We start from the raw sequence: 16,696 nt of genomic DNA, 5'->3' as shown, positions 1-16,696 counted from the left end.
AAGAAGCCAGCCACCATGTTGTGAGAGCACTCAAGCAGCTGTGTGGAGAGATCCATGTGGTGAGGAACTGAAGCCTCCCACCAACCATCAAGTCAGTGGCTCACTATTTTTGCAGTGAATTCTCCAGCTTATGAAGACTTTAGATGACTTAGCCAACTTCTTGACTAGAACCCCATGGATTCCCTGAGTCAGAACAACCCAGCTAAGCCTCTCCTGAATTCCTTACCTACAGAAACTGTGAGATAATACATATTTATTCTTTTAAGCCATCAAATTTTGGGTAATTTATTATGCAGTAATATATAACTAATATAGATAAAAATATTCAGTTTGAGGAAAAGAAGAAAGATAATTCACAATAAACTCAATAAGTAAAAAAATTAAAACAAGGTTAATTCGAAAAGAAAGAGTTATACCGTAAGCAGTTGTGGTCTAAGTGTGTGTACGTAGGGATGTTGTGATAGGTCAATGCAAATTTTCCGTATCTAGAGAACCGTGTTCTGTGGGAGAACCAACCAGAGCAGCCTGGGTATGAATTTTGTGTGTGTATGGGGTTGGAGGTATAGGTTGCTGTTGTATTTGTATGGTTAGAGATGATATACAAATTATTTAACAATTGGTCATGGCACAAGAAACAAGCAATTAGAATGGAGCCTCTACCAGAACCGTTACCTGCAAACGATCAGTGCGGCTACCCTGGTGTCAGTTGGATGTGTGTCAGCCTTGGGCACAGAGCTTTTGAAATGGTTTGGGGTGTGGCCAGCTTACCTTGGACATTTTAATATAGGTCTTTCCACAAGATGGCACTGATAGCTTTTCCTTGTTTCTCTTTTTTTGTCTCGTTGAAATATTTGTGATTCATATACTGTTGCAGAACATACCATAACTGAAATCTCACAATTTACTAGTTGATTTCCTGTACTTTTGACAAGTCAGTTGCCTTATACAACTTAAGATTATATTTTTCTTTTTTCTTAGACCATCCCAGGAGCACATTGCAAATTTAAGTTGGGGTGCTGGGAATGCTGTCTCACATCAGATGCTATTATCATGGGGGCTGGAGGTGGGGAGGGAGGTGGGGACTAGGCTTTGGTTTTTGAAAAGCCATTCAACCAAGGAAGGCGAGAATGGAATCAAGAGGGAGCACTCAGGGAAGAGCCACTTCTGTGATCAAAACTGTTTTTGGTAGACTCTCTCACTTCTTCCCTGTATGCTGCCTTGAACCTCAGCTGAGCCATAGCCTGGCTGGCACTTTGAATCAGCCTGAGGAGACCCTGAACAGAGGTTCAGCTAACTTGTACCTAACTTCTAATCTACAGAACTGACATCATAAAGGCTGTTTCTTTAGCCATTAAGTTTGTGGCAATTTGTCATGCAGCATAGAAAACCAATACAGATGCCTTTATTTATTTTATTTTCTTATCTTTAATATGCTGGTCACAGCGCTATACCTTTGAAGTTTCTAAAGTGCTGTATTGCTTTTCTTCTTTCCCCTTTGTTTTAAGTTTTTCAATCTCTAAAACTATAGACTACATAAGTTCATTTTCCAGATTTCATTCCAGAGTTCATTTGTTGCAGATGCAACAAATATGATGAACCAATGGAGCTCACAAACTGTCAGGATCTGGTTTCCTTTTGGCACCTTCTAAACTCCTGGCTGCTCCCTCCACCACCTTTAGACTGATGCTTCTCAAGGTGTGATCCACAGTTGGTGTCACATGGAAGCCTGTGATAAATGCAGAATCTCAGGCCTCTCCCCCCAACTTACGCGGTCCCCAGGTGGCTCATAGGCACACATGATTAAAAAGCCCTGGTGTGAGACGGTTTGTCCTGCAACTCTGTTTTTCCTTTGGTCATCGGTAGCACCCAGAAAGTCATCTGGTCACAGAGGTGGCGACTTGGAGATCTCCAGGTATCTCTTCTCTGGAGCTGAGAAATTTTAGCTGAGCAGGGCTAAGGGCAGAGGAGCTGATCAGCAGAGGGAGAGGCCTTAAAGGGGCCTATCTGGTCTGGGTGAAAACTTGAGGTCAATTAGAAACACCTAAGCATCCTGGATTAGAACAACACATTGGCTTTATCTACAGGTTAGAAAGATGTCCAAGAAAAACATGCTTAATGTACATGTGCCTTTCCTGTTTTTTGTTCCAAGGAAGGGCTTGGTTTCCACATTTCCTTTCTAGAGGAATGCTTGAAGCATTGCTTCCTACTCTACCTGCCTTTATACTATTTTCCAAGCAAGGCAAAAAGTGCCCCAGTCATTATTCTCCAATTTAAATGTCTCTAGCTGCCCTACAGTTTGGGGGAAAGGAGAAGGCACCATGGCCAACCTTTTTTCACACAGGCCCGTCCTTTCCCCTCTGTAGCAGACCTTCCTCCCACTCAAATCCGATTCCTCCAAAACTTCCTTAGGACCCCTCGTCTCTGTGGATCCCTGGACTGGCCTCCTCTATCCCAGCCTCCACACATTTCCCCTCTGTGCACCCGCAGAGACCTTTATAGAACACAGATCTTACTTTTCCAGTTCTTCAATAACTCCTTATTGTCTTCAAGAACAAACCCCCAAGATTTATAGACTGACATATCAAACCCTCCAGGATGAAGCCTCCTGATTTTTCCTTCAGCCTCACCTTACCTCATTCCTCTGCAGCAGTGTTTGTTCCCGTCACACTGAACAATGTGTAGCAGTCAGAGAAGCAGAGCTCTCCTATGTGCCTGTGCCCATGCTGTGCCTTTCCCTGCCCTGCTCTTACCTTTGGCCTGCAGCAACACCCCAACTTCCTTAAATTTCAGTTTGGAAACAGACCACTTTCTCTAGGAAGCTTTCCCTGCTCGAATTCATGTTCTGTATCCCTCTTCTAAGTGTCTGCAGCATGTCTATTAGAATATTTATGGCATTATATACTAAACACATATTAAAGCCTTTATTTCTGTATTATAAAAATGTTTATTGTAAAAGCATTAAAATACATACACATGCAAACATTTAAAAATGATTACCTATTACCTATTTATATTAGTTGGTGTTCAATTAGGAAAAGAGAAGCCATTCCATGCTTTCCTAGTATGAAGGGAAGCAATATAAGAAATTAAATCTTTACATACCTGGCAGGTGGGCTGAGTAGCAAAGGTACCAGATGATCTGAGCTGGTAGCATCTAAGTGAGATGCTCTTGAAGATCTTGCCTGGAAGTGATTCCACTGTAAGTCTCAGGAACTTCTGGAATTCCCACCAATTATCTCCATCTGCAGCACTTGTGGGGAGTCCCAAGAAATTCACCTGGACGCTGTTTTCAACCTCTCATCTGCCTATGCACTTACCCATCTCTGGTACACCATGGTCTCTCTTTTCTTTCCAAATCTTACACGGGCGCGTTTCATTGCCACTCAAGATATATGGGAAGGAATTTTGGAAATGTTGTTCCCAGCATCTCTTCTTGGTGCAGAGAGCTTAGTAATGAGTGGCATTGATATTAAGTTTAAGAGAAACAAGTCACCTAAAGATCAGCACATTTTGGTGCACCACCTTTCACATATATTTGTGTGTGTGTACATATATAAGTGAATACTGCCCATATAAAACTCTCTTTTTAGTGCGCTCTCTCTATATCTATATGCATTTCTCCCCTCTGGCTCCTTCAAGGTTTAATGAGCTCTCTTGTCTACTTTGTAGAGCAGAATTCCCAGCACTAGTTTGATGACACCCTGGAGTGTCTTCATTTATCTCAGGGGGTGCCTTGAAATTCACAAAACAAGATTAATTTAAATTCGTTTTCATTTAAAAAGTAAACAGACATTATATAGTAATTACAGGTACAAGTGTGTGTGTTGAAATCAAACTAATAAATGCTTGCCTTAGAGAGAAATTAGGAGGATGGGGCTGGGGTTGGAAGGGACTACAAAGGTGGTTTAGGCTGAATCTTTCCTAAAACATTTCTCCTTACCAATTACCTCCATGTTGATATTTCCCCAAAGTAATCATGTTTCTCAAATTGGAAGTCTGGGCTGTTGGGAATGACAGCTCCCAGTATGTGGGCTTATCTTCTGTATGTACTATGGGCCGGACATACAGTAGACCCTCAGGAAACACATTGGGATTGAGCGTGTGTAGGGGTGGGACATGGTGGTGGCGACTGGGGAGGCAGCATGGCGCATGAGAGTTCCAGCTTTGGGGTTGGAGGCCATGAGATATCGGCACAGACAGTGGCCTGGGTAGCAATCCCATTTGGATTCTAGGAGAATATAGTCTCCCAGAAAATAAAGGAGACAATCTGGACCGAGATGTCATTGGCCTTATGTGACTATAATTATCTATCAACAATTTGTGCAAAGCATCAGAGAGTCAGATAGGTGAACTAACATCAAAGCCTATGAGTATCAGTGACATCCTGCTGAGATGACAGCCCTACAGCCACAGATGCAGGAAGAAATTCTGAATTCTGCTTAAGACCAGTGTCTTTGAAGCAACAGAGCTGGTGGTGGGTTCAAACCCTGGCTCTGCCATTTAAAGCTATTGAACTCCAAATAAGTTGCTTGACACCTCAGTGCCCTTCTCTATAAAGTAGAGATAATCATAATGCCTACTTCAGAGACTTGTGAGGTTTAAATGAGTTAATCCTGTAAAGTGCTTTGAACAATGCTTGGCACAGAGAGCAATCAATAAACACTGTTTATTGTTATCAGCAGCACCACAATAGGCTGCACGTACTTATCAGGACTAATTGGTAGCAGGAGTTTCAAATGAAGAATGCATTACCGGCCCCATCTGGTCCCAAAAAATAGGTTCGGGAGCCCCTCCTGTTGTCCCCTACGTTGGGGTAGGAACATCATTTGCAAGAAGTGGAAACTTAGGCAAAGGGTTAATTGTATTACAAGCAAGCAAATAAACAAAATAGAACAGAACAAAACAAAAAAACCACCACATGCAAATTGAGTTCTCCGTGAATTCCCTTGTTATACCTTGATGGGATATTCTGCTTCATGGGAAAAAAAATTAGTGCTAAGATACCTGGATTCTTAGACTCACAATTGGCAGCAAGGGAAGAATGTGTCTTTCAGTGCAGAGTTTTATGGTCTATCAATCATTGAAAGGAAGATATCATTAATCATGAGTCAGTTTCAAAATGTGCTTATCATTATCCACTACTATTGATGAAAAACCTCAACCTCTTCTGGAGAAAATGACTGATAGGAAAAGAACCTTTGAGGCCATTAAAACACAGCCGTGATTCTCTTTATTTTCGTGAAAAACTAAATATACCTATATCCTCAGATGGGAAAGACAAATCAAGTCTAACGTCTAATCTTAGCAAAATTCAAATACTGGGTTTGAAATGCCAGTAATTCTATTTAATTCTTTTTCTCTTGTGCAAATACGGAGGAATCTACATTGTGTGATTATTCAGATGTTCAAACAGTTATTTAGAATGAGAAAATTTGCAAATTCATATAGAATTTATTTCTAGAATAGCTATGACCGTAACAGAGACAAGGTTGACGAGTCAGTCGTTTATTTGAAAATTATGATGTCCTAAATCCCTTTGGTTGGAAAAGATATTTGATTCGTAAAATTAAGGAAACACGGTGAAAAAATGTTTTTTAATGGTTAGCTTTGCTTTATAGTCTTTTGGATTTCTAAAACTATCATATTTTAAGCCTTTCTGGTCCTTGTGTTTCTAGAAATTTTATGTCTTTAATTCAGTTAAGCAAACATATGCCAAATAAGCCAAAGTGAACAAGATACTGGGCTGTATACTTGAATATGAATGTGGATAAAAGCATGAAACTTACATTTTGGTGTTAGAGCAGATTGTTATAGCAATGACCTGAATGGATTACACCTCCCAGTATCCATACCCTTATATGCCTCTCCCATATTTGTACTGGACTCAGCCTTGTACTTGCTTTGGCTAATGTTATATAAACAAATGTGGGCTGGGTGCAGTGGCTCACGCCTGTAATCTCAGCACTTTGGGAGGCCAAAGTGGGCGGATCATGAGGTCAGGAGTAGAGACCAGCCTGACCAACATGGTGAAACCCTGTCTCTACTAAAAACACAAAATTAGCTGGGTGTGGTGGCACATGCCTATAATCCCAGCTGCTTGGGAGACTGAGGAAGGAGAATCCCTTAAACCTGGTGGATGGAGGTTGCAGTGAGCCAAGATCGTGCCACTGTACTCCAGCCTGGTCAACAAGAGTGAAACTCTATCTGAAAATAAAATAAAATGAAATGAAATAAAATGAAATGAAATAAAATAAACAAATGTGATGAAAGCACTTGCATGTTGGGGCTTGTCATTTTGGAACCCTAAGACCTTTATGCTATAAAGAAGCCCAGAATTATATACCATGTAGTAGGAGAGGTCAGTTGAGCCCAGTACCCAGCATGAGCTGGTTGCAGCTGCATGAATGATCCTAGGTATGACCAGCAGAAGAGTGACCCAGGTAATTCACAGAATCATGAGAAATAGAAATTGCTGTTAAGCCATTAAATTTTGGGGTAATTTACTTCATAGAAATGGAAAACATATATATATATATAATTTTTTTTTCTTTTTTTCTTTTTTTGAGATAGAGTCTTGCTCTTGTTGCCCAGGCTGGAGTTCAGTGGCATGATCTCAGCTCACTGCAACCTCCACCTCCCAGGTTCAATTGATTCTCCTGCCTCAGCCTCCTGAGTAGCTGGGTTTACAGGCGCCCACCACCGTGACCGGCTAATTTTTGTATTTTTAGTAGAGACAGGGTTTTGCCATGTTGGCCAGGCTGGTCTCAAATTCCTGACCTCAGGTGATCCGCCCACTTTGGCCTCCCAAAGTGCTGGAATTACAGTTGTGAGCCACCGCACCTAGCCTGATATAAAAATTTATACCCAGAAATGGTATGTTGCTGTAACGAAAAGCTAAACTTGAGGCATTGGCTTTGGGGCTGAGTGGCTAGCGGGGGCAGTAGGTGCAGCAAGTTGAGTATTAGTGGAGCCTGAGGACCTGAGAGGAAAGCACTACTGGAGCCTGATAAAGGGCAAATCACATTATGCAGTAGTAGAATAATTACTGGCAACATTGTCATCTCCAGAAACGTGGAGAATAAAAAATGTACTTAATGAACTTGCCAGTTTGGCTTAAGGAAGTTTCCATTTAGAATGCTGAAGGGGTCAATTAGCTTTTTAAAAGTGATATATAATAAGGTATAGGAAGAGAGAGATGAACAACAGAAAAAATGAATTGCTCCATTTGCAGGCAGAATTTAAAGCAAATATGGAGTGCCCAGGACATGCTAGGTGGGAAATAAAACTGTCTCACATTTCCAGTCTCTCCCACTGCCCAAAGATTCTCAAAGTTAGAAATGGTCTCGGGTACAAATCAAATCAAGGGTGTGGCTATAAGACTTTGTGAAGACCACAAAGTGCTTTAAAATAATCACTATTAGATTGTCTCAGCCAGGCAAATGGCTTTTAAGAATTTTAAGGGCATTTTTTTCCCCCACAGCACCTTGACATAATAAACCAAAGTAGAGGACTATCTCAAATATAGTTGTGGTCTAGTCAAAAATAGCTTTTGTCTAATCAAGTGGACTATAACCTGGCATATAGAAAGCCCACACTGAAAGGTATTGGGCTAGTTTGGACTAACTGGCATACAGGAGGTTCAAAGTAAATGGAAACAGGAAGTAAGCTGAGAAAATTACTCAGCTGCACACGCAGGTTATTTTTATTGAAAACGAAGGTCATCTTGGAGAAAGCAGAGGCAACCACTTCCAGAGAGTAGAAGTAGGTAAACCAGGCTATATTCAAAAACCATTTCCTCTACCTAGAGTAGAAGGTCCTGCAATATACTCAGGATTGGATTTCAGAATTGCTCTGGATTGGATGGCTTTGTGGCTTTCTATTTTTCCCCCTTTAAAATGGGAGTATCTATTGAGTGTACCATTCTCACAATTGTATGATGAGTATGCATGGAGACAAGAACTTTTTTTTTTTTTTTTTTTTTATTTCTTGGGTTCCTGAATGATGAGAAGCCACACCTGTGGAGCTGCATGAGGAAATGCACCCAAGTAGCCTCAACCACATCTGGACCTGAGACAGGTAAGGAGTCTGGACTTGTAGTCTGATGTCATGATTGGATGAGATCTTTGGTGGTTTTGGGATGAGTGATGCATTTTGCAAATAGGAGGGATGTCAGTCATGGGGATCAGAGGGCTGGCCGCGGTACATTGTTGCAACAATGATCCTCAGTGAATTGTGCCTCATGGTATTCATTCCCCTAGTCCCCTCCCATAATTATTTGGGGTTTGGCCATAACGTTTGGGACATAAGCTTGTAAAATGCTTGCACTTTGAGGCTTCTTGTCTTGAAAGCTGCCTGAGATCACCATGTTGTGAAGAAGCCTGTTATGAAAGACCATGTGTAGAGACAGACCCTGTTGCCTCAAGCTCTCCAGGTAACCCACCAGCTAAATGTGGCTTTGTGAGTAGGCTTATGTAAGACCAATGGAAGAATGGCCCAAATGACTCACAGAATCATGATATATAATAAATAGTTGTAAGCAACTAATTTTGTATTGATTGATTATGAAATGACAGTCAACTGATACAGGTGTTCATTGTCAAGCACCCAGTTACATGTAGAAAATGGTAGAACGGGGGATATTGTATATTTAGATTATCTGGGGCAGAATGAAATGAGAATGGGCTACAAAACAGGAAGATCTGGTGCAAATTCTTGTTCTACAAGTTAATTTTAAGTAAGTTTCCTAACTTCTCAGAGTCTTCATTTTTAACTGTGAAATGGGGATTACACTGTCTGTTTGATGGGGTTACTATCAGGATTGACTGAGATAACATGTGTGAAAAATGCTGTGCAATGCCTGGCACATAGTAGGTGTTTGCTACACACTGATCCCTTTTGCTTAAGTTCTTTCTGCTCACCATGTAATATTTTATTGAGGAGTCTACTAGGGAGTTTGTCTTGAGGATCCGTGGAACAGCAGCTCCAGAATCAGGAAAACTCCGGGAACTGGGTCTACGTTTGCAAGGTCTGTAAACCAACTCCAGGGAGGGGATGGAATTTCTGAACTGATTTGTCTTCAGGGTTCTCTCACCTGTGCTTTCATGGGACTTTCCAACACATTGTGCAGTGTCTCAGTTTTCAGAACACTCTTCCTCTCTCATATGTCTAAATACTTTGTCCTCACTCCCATTTCCTTTAAGGTCCTGCTGAAGAAACTTTATATCTTAGAAATTGCTGTTAAAATATGAATTTTAGGGCCAGTAATGTGTCTCTGGCATAACACAAACTGTAGAATGGAAAGAAAGAAGCATTCTTTTTTTTGAGGAAATGATGATCTTACTTCCGGGTCCGGGGTGTGGCCCACCCATCCAAAGGCAATATTTAGTCACTCAGATGGGATGATCTCAAAGGACCGCGCAGAGGACCCAGCTGGGCACTGCACTTAGGACACTTCTGGAACAAAGTGTCAGAGGAACCTCTAGTCAGCTGCAAGGGCACCCAGGTGCCAGTGGTGTGCCTATTTTGTACCTATTTTGTGCCTATTTTTGTGCCTTTTCAGTACCCATTTGAACTGTGCTGGCCTCTGGGATAGTTTGTGATAGCAAGAAATGATTACTGTGTACATTGGCGAAAGTGCTAATTAACCTGAAACACAGAATGCAAGGAAAATAAGGAAAGCTGGAGATCTTCCAGGACAGAAAATGAGAAAATTCTCTTAGGTGACTATTTCTTACAGAGGAGAATTTGAGAAAGGAATTCATCCACTATAGAGGTCCTCAAAATGTACATGATCCACAGAAAGACTGGCTGGGACACTGTCAACCTATTCTTTCTCACACACACACACACACACACACATATATACACACATACATATATATATACACACACATATATATATCTACTTGCTGATTTTCAGGCTTGTCTTGGAATGTAAAAGTCTTCGGTTTCCTTCTGTTGGATTTCTTTTTGAATGTCCATTTCTTAATGACTTTAGTAAATCAGGCACTGTGCTAGGTGTATTTTGTATGTATTTTTCTTACAACGATCCTTGCAACGACTCTACATTGGAAATATTATTTCCTTCACTTTATAAATGGTTTTGACTTGGAGATTTGAAAGCAGGTTTGCCCGACTTCAACAATTTTGTTCATGTACTGCACCACAGTGGTAAGGGGCAGGGTAGCTACAGGGCCTTAACTCCAGAACAACTTCACCTATCTTTGGGATTACAAGTCTATTTGCTGATTGTGTCCTGATATTACTTCCTCATGTAGTGCTGTTAATTACAAGGACTTCTTACCACCCGAACTGTTCAAGTTTTGCTCTAACTGAGGGCTGATTTGTTTACTCTTATTAATTTTGTATGCTTAAACTTCCCTGCCCCCTGCCTTTTTTAAAGGACAATATTGCTGTATGAAATCATAGAGTTGTTATTTTGGCAGTCTTTTCATTTAAATGTTTTTCATAAATTACAGTTCTCATTTTTTTTCCTTAATAGTTCCTGAGGAACAGGTTGGATTTAGGAAAAATATTCCATTATTAGCCATGTTATACTCTTTATGATGTGCTGGAAAAATCTTTCAGGAGTAGCTCTAAGATTGCTTATGAATTTAATTGATCTCTTTTGGTCTTTGGGCATTAAAAACTAGTAATGAATTCATGTATCATCAGGGCTTGTAAGGAAACAGTGCATAGAGCCGAGTAACTAAGGAGAGTCTCATGAAAGGAACTATATACAGGCCAGGTGCAGTGGCTCATGCTTGTAATCCCAGCACTTTGGGAGCTGATGGGTCAGGAGTTTGAGACCAGCCTGGCTAACATGGTGAAACTCCATCTCTGCTCAAAATATTAATACAAAAATCAGCCAGGTGTGGTAGCATGTGCCTGTAATCGCAGCTCCTTGGGAGGCTGAGGCATGAGAATCACTTGAATCTGGGAGGCGGAGGTTGCAGTGAGCTGAGATCGCACCACTGCGCTCCAGCCTGGGTGACAGAGCAAGACTCTGTCTCAAAAAAAAAAAAAAAAAAAAAAAAAAGAAAAGAAAAGCAGGAACAAAGGTACAGGCAGGATTGAGGAAAACCTATGAGAGGTGGATATAGTACCCTAGGCTAACAATAATAGTAGGGAGTTACTGCAACTCATGGGTAAAAAAAATCAAAGAAAGTGAGGGGCTACTGGGATTTAGAGAGTAGAGCCAAATTAAGAGGGCTGCCTGACAATAGCATTTGGGTGAGGAATGCAGCCAACCCACAGTGGTCCAGCAGGGAGGAAGCTGAGGAGTTAAATTATCTAACTTCCTATTCTCCCATTCTCTAATCTCCTGCGGTGCCTCCCATTGGCTGAACTCCTGTAGAAGGGCGAGGGCAAGGGAGCCCATTGATGCAGCCCATACAAGTCAGCCTCCTGAGACACGGAGCAGGGGGTGGGGATGGTGGAGCAGAAGATAACGTAATGCAGCTGGGCTGTAAGATCTGATAACTGATGCTTATGTACAGTCTGAGAATGGTTTTCTAACAGATATTCCAGTCTTTATAAAATGAAACTGTGTTCTGCCTCTGCTTCCTCCAACTCTTCTTTTTAATTTGTATCTTAATGATTTGAAACAATTTGTGCATGATCTAGTTGCATGTACCCTTATTATAAAAAGTACAAAAATAACTCTTCTCTATGCTGGTGATGTAGTTTTATTGTCACTAACAAGAAATGGCCTCTTTATCTTCCTGGAAAATAGAGTGGCTTGAATTCAACTTTTCTATATTTAAAAATCTTCATTTTTGGCAGTTAGTATTTGCAATTTAATTGGCTTATATCTAATGATTATACATAACTGGCCAACTCTTTCAGCTACTTAGGGGTACGTTTTGAAACCATTTTTCTCTGGTGGGTTCAGAAGAAAATCATACTACTTAAAAGTAGATGTTGGGCATGTTATTGACATTTGTTTATTTATGGGGCTTGGGAGATTAGTAAAATCTATGTCAATTTTTTTTCAGATACAAATGATAGCATTCATGTCTACTCTATAAACGTCAAATTAAAGAGTGAGGGAATGAAGTTTGTAGCTTTAATTTTATCTTTCTTTCCCCCAAAGGCTTTGGGAAAACGGTGTTTAAAAATCTGGAGGAAAAACTTAATGACAGGTCCTCCACTGTAAACCCCCACATGGAGGCAAGGTGGTCAGCCATTTGGGTCTTGGTTAGGAACCTTCATTTTCTCTCTTTCTTTCTCCTTCCTTCCTTCCTTCCTTTCTCTCTCTCTCTCTCTTTCTTTCTTTCTTTCTTTCTTTCTTTCTTTCTTTCTTTCTTTCTCTCTTTTCTTTCTTTCTTTCTCTTTTCTTTATTTCTTCTTTCTTCCCTCCCTCCCTCCCTCCCTCCCTCCTCCTCCCTCCCTCCCTCCTCCTCCCTCCTCCTCCCTCCCTTCCTCCCTCCCTTCCTCCCTCCCTCCCTCCCTCCCTCCCTTCCTTCCTTCCTTCCTTCCTTCCTTCCTTCCTTCCTTCCTTCCCTCTCTTTCTCTCTTCTTTCTCTCTTTCTCTCTTTCTTTTCTTTCTTTCTTTCTCTCTCTCTCTTTTTAATTTTTAACGACCAAAACAAAACATCTGAAACCACACCTTTTGGAAGAGCTACTGTTCTTGCCCATCTTGTACCTCTCTTTGAATTTGACTTTGGCCTCCTGCTGGGCCTTGTGTTTAAGAGCAGGGTCTCTGAAGACATCCTTGTTAATGACAGTTTTGTCCATGGGGAAATCCACAGAGTACCTTGTGGGTATCAGGTGGTTGTAGTTGTAAACTTTCACAAAAGACTTGATCTTTGACCTCTGGGTGCTCTTCTTGCCCATGGGAAGCTGTCACCTTGCAGGGATAATGGTCAATTTCAGCCACCAGAGAACAGCTGAAGGGGCATTCTGAGGTGTCATCATCAACATTCTTCATGATGATGGGTTTGCATGCAGAGTAGCATCCGGTGTAGTGTCTGGCCTGGACTAACACTGCTTTCCCAGGTTTTATGAACTTGCCCATTTTGACAGCAACCACCCAGGCCTACCTTCATTTTCTTGAAAGGAAGTGAATCTACCTTCGACTTGGTTGATTTTTAAGGCATATTTTTTTGAGCAACACAGATTTCATGCAGTTCACAGTCTTGTCAAATGTTAAAATTTGGACATCTCTGCTGCCCAATTCCTACCAACAAAAGCTTAATTAGAAGACTTAGCAGTTCTAATCGACAGCTGGACATATCGTTCTTTTTTTTTTTTTCTTATTCTTTTTAGAGACAAGGTCTTGCTCTGTGACCAGGCTGGAGTGCAGTGATGTGATCGTAGCTCACTGTAACCTTGAGTTTGTGGGCTCGAGTAATGCATCCTACACCTTAGCCTCCACTAAGGATATATTGTTCTGTCATTACCCTAGCACTGTTCTCCAATAGCACTTTCTGAAATGAGGGAAATGTTCTTTAATTGTGTGTCCATTATAATAGTCACTAGCCATGTGTGGCTATGGAGTATTTGAAATGTGGCTCTTAAAACAAAATAATGGTACTGAAAATTTTTTAATGAAATTGTAATTAATTTCTTTTTCTTTTTTTTTTTTTTTTTTTTTTTTTGACGGAGTCTCACTCTGTCGCCAGGTGCCATGCTGGAGTGAGTGGCACAATCTTGGCTCACTGCAACCCCTGCCTCCTGGGTTCAAGCATTTCTACCTCAGCCTCCCGAGTAGCTGGGACTACAGGCACATGCCACCACACCCAGCTAATTTTTGTATTTTTAGTAGAGACTGGGTTTCACCATATTGATCAGGATGGTCTCGATCTCTTGACCTCGTGATCCGCCCGCCTCAGCCTCCCAAAGTGCTGGGATTACAGGCTTGAGCCACCACGCCCGGCCTAATTAATTTCTTTAAATGGCCACTCATGCTACTGGCTACCATATTGAACAGCACAACTCTGTAATTCTAAATTTTGTTCCTGAATCAAGCTGAAGTATTTCTTCTTTGCTTTTCAAAGAATAGCACTTATTGAATAGCAAATTTCTATTTTTTTCCTAAATCATGGTTTTAAAACATAGTCTCACATTCTTGGACACTCCTCCATCAAAAAATGGGGAAGAAAATACCCTTGCCTTGAATATAGGTCTTAGTAACTCGATTCTAGCAAATGGAACGTGTTAGAGTGATACTATGTGATTTTTGAGGCTAGCTCATAAAAGGTGATCAAGTTGACTTGGCTGTCTCCTCTCAGCGCTTGAGCTTCCGTGTAAGAGTTCTAACACTTCCATGCTGGAGTCACGTGGAGAGACCACCGAGAGGTATCTGAAGAGGATCACCTGCTCTACCCCCCAGCTCTCTGAATCTTCCTAGCTTAGGCTCCAGGTCAGTTCAGACCCAGTCACTTCGTGATTACACTTCTGTAATAGACTCTAAGTGAGAATTGCTTAGCTTCGACCCCGCTATCTCCAGTAAGATAATAATACACAATGTTGTCACTTTAAGCTACTGTTTTGGGATTGGGCCACAACAGATAACTGGAACACTCTTTTGTAGAAGGATGCTACAGGAAATAGTTCTACAAAACTTTCTGGTGTATTCATTGTTGGGATTTTTGAGTTCAAAGTTTACTACATCAATTTCTCTTGAATTTTAATGACAGGAAAATCTGTATTTTCTTGAGCAATCAGTATATTTTTACTTTAATACATTTTTGCTTTGGTTGCTAGGAAGCTCAAAGCTGAATTTATGTCCCACTTTGTAAGTAAATAGGGCCATCAATAATTTATTTCTGTGTGTTTGCTTTATTTGGCCTTAATTTTTTTTAAAATTTTATTGTTTTTCTTTTAAAGACCTTAATATAGTGTATATATTGTCAAGCCACTTCCAAAAGTGAATGCAAATGATGTTGGGCTTTTGCTGAACCAGGGTGAGCTGTAAGATCATCCAGTAGATTAGCAATGATGGCTGAGACAGTTCTGGCATTTTATAACTCGTCAATGACCTTATTTTATAGGAAGAAAATAAGGCTCTGAAAACTGAAGTAACTGCTGAAATATACAGAGCGAGTGAGGAGCAAAATTTCAGCCCGGGAGAAGCTGTGTCTTACTACTTATTCAGCTGTATAGCGCCCACTGGTCAGATACTGATTCTTTGTTAAGTGTCAGCTCAGGGCCTGGTTGCTTGAGGATGGGTTGGTGATACAAAGATAAATAAGACTCAGCTGAGGAATTGAATCTCCAGATTATGCCTGGTGGGATATAGTACATGTGTTTAAATATAAAGTAATCTATGACATAAAAGAGGCACAAGCGAGGCTTTTTGAGCCTTCAGAAGAACGAGAGATCACTTCCAACTGGGCGATCACAAAAGCTTCAGGAAACAGTGATACTGAGGAGCTGGGCCGGGAAGGATAGAAATGCTGCACACGTGGAGGTATTAGGCGAGATGATGGGGAGAAGGAGGAGAAGATTAGCTGCTGCGAGTTGAATACTGGGGATTTTAGGACCTGTGGCATTTGTTGGGGAAGATATTTTGAGCAGTAAGGATTGTGATACATCTCAAATTACACCAGGCAAGTAGTTGCTTACTATTCTGTTTATGGGATCAGCCCTAAGCCCTGCCAAGGGCATGCGATCTGCAAGTGTGGATGGGAAGGACGAGAGAGAGAGAGAGAGAAAGAGAGAGAGAGAGAGAATGCTAACTGCTAACTACATCTTCTACATAGCTGACTGCTCAGAAAACCCAATACATGGGATTATGTTCTGAAGTAACTGCCTAAGACCTTTTATCAACAAATAGTTTTCAGGCTTTGGTATGATTCTATAATATTTCACAGCGCTGCAAACACGGGGCATTTCAGGACACCCCTGAGGAATGCAGCAGCATTCTCAGCTTCCTCTTAGATGGCCTTGCACATCTTACAGCCTCCTTGTGACCACAGGAGCCTGGTGATCATGGAGCAGTAAGCCCAGCAAAGCCTAAGAGTGGGGCTCTGGAGGGACAGGTCTGCTGTTCTTTTCGGAGACTGAGGGATTTGTTACAATTAGCAACAGGTGGTTTTCCTGAAATTCTGCAATTAGCTCTTGAAATAGGGAAACCTCAGATCACATGGGTAGGATATTGCGAACGAGGTGAAAACTTACCTGGGCGATTTAAACAGGTTCCTGCCAGTTTCCTATAAGTGAAAGTTTAAATAATCCTCCTTTCTCAGGAAGACCAAAATCAATGTCTGATTACAGCAGAATTCAATGCCATCTGCCCGATTCTTCTAGGCTCATGAAACCCACAGAAGGCAGGAGCTCAGGTGGGTGAACCATGGTGAACTGATTCAGAATGCAACTTCTCATCTGTTTTCCGTAGAGTGTTTCCAACAGTATAAATCAACAATAATCACAGTTGCTATGCTAGGGTTGTGCAATGCTGTGTAGCTGATAAATCACTTTCACCAACATGCCTTATCTAATCTTCATAAAAACTCAATGAAGTGAATATTGCTCTCCTGCTTTTACAGAGGAGAAAACTGAGGCACAGGTAACTAAAGCAAATTATCTTAGATCTCTCGATGAGTGTGTATTAGTGATTAGGGTTTATGTCTGGTCTTAGAAGTTCATTTGTGCTCTTGAGCAAGGTCCAAAGATGAAAGGCAGGATTGGGAAATTGTAGGCGAAAGGGTGAGTTGAGAGCTGCATTGGACAAACATCTGATTATCTAGGG

At 41.1% G+C, this 16,696-nt stretch overlaps 1 pseudogene; it reads right to left on the bottom strand.

Moving 5' to 3' along the window:
- Nucleotides 1-12,522: 12,522 nt before the first annotated feature.
- Nucleotides 12,523-13,215, bottom strand: LOC116538440 (annotated as a pseudogene).
- Nucleotides 13,216-16,696: the final 3,481 nt, after the last annotated feature.

This window comes from Sapajus apella, unplaced genomic scaffold (assembly GCF_009761245.1).
Source record: "Sapajus apella isolate SASKATOON/1434 unplaced genomic scaffold, GSC_monkey_1.0 scaffold119, whole genome shotgun sequence".
NCBI classification, from domain to species: Eukaryota; Metazoa; Chordata; class Mammalia; order Primates; family Cebidae; genus Sapajus; species Sapajus apella.
Note: the sequence above shows the minus strand (reverse complement) of the source record. Positions and strands in the feature narration are given on the sequence as shown.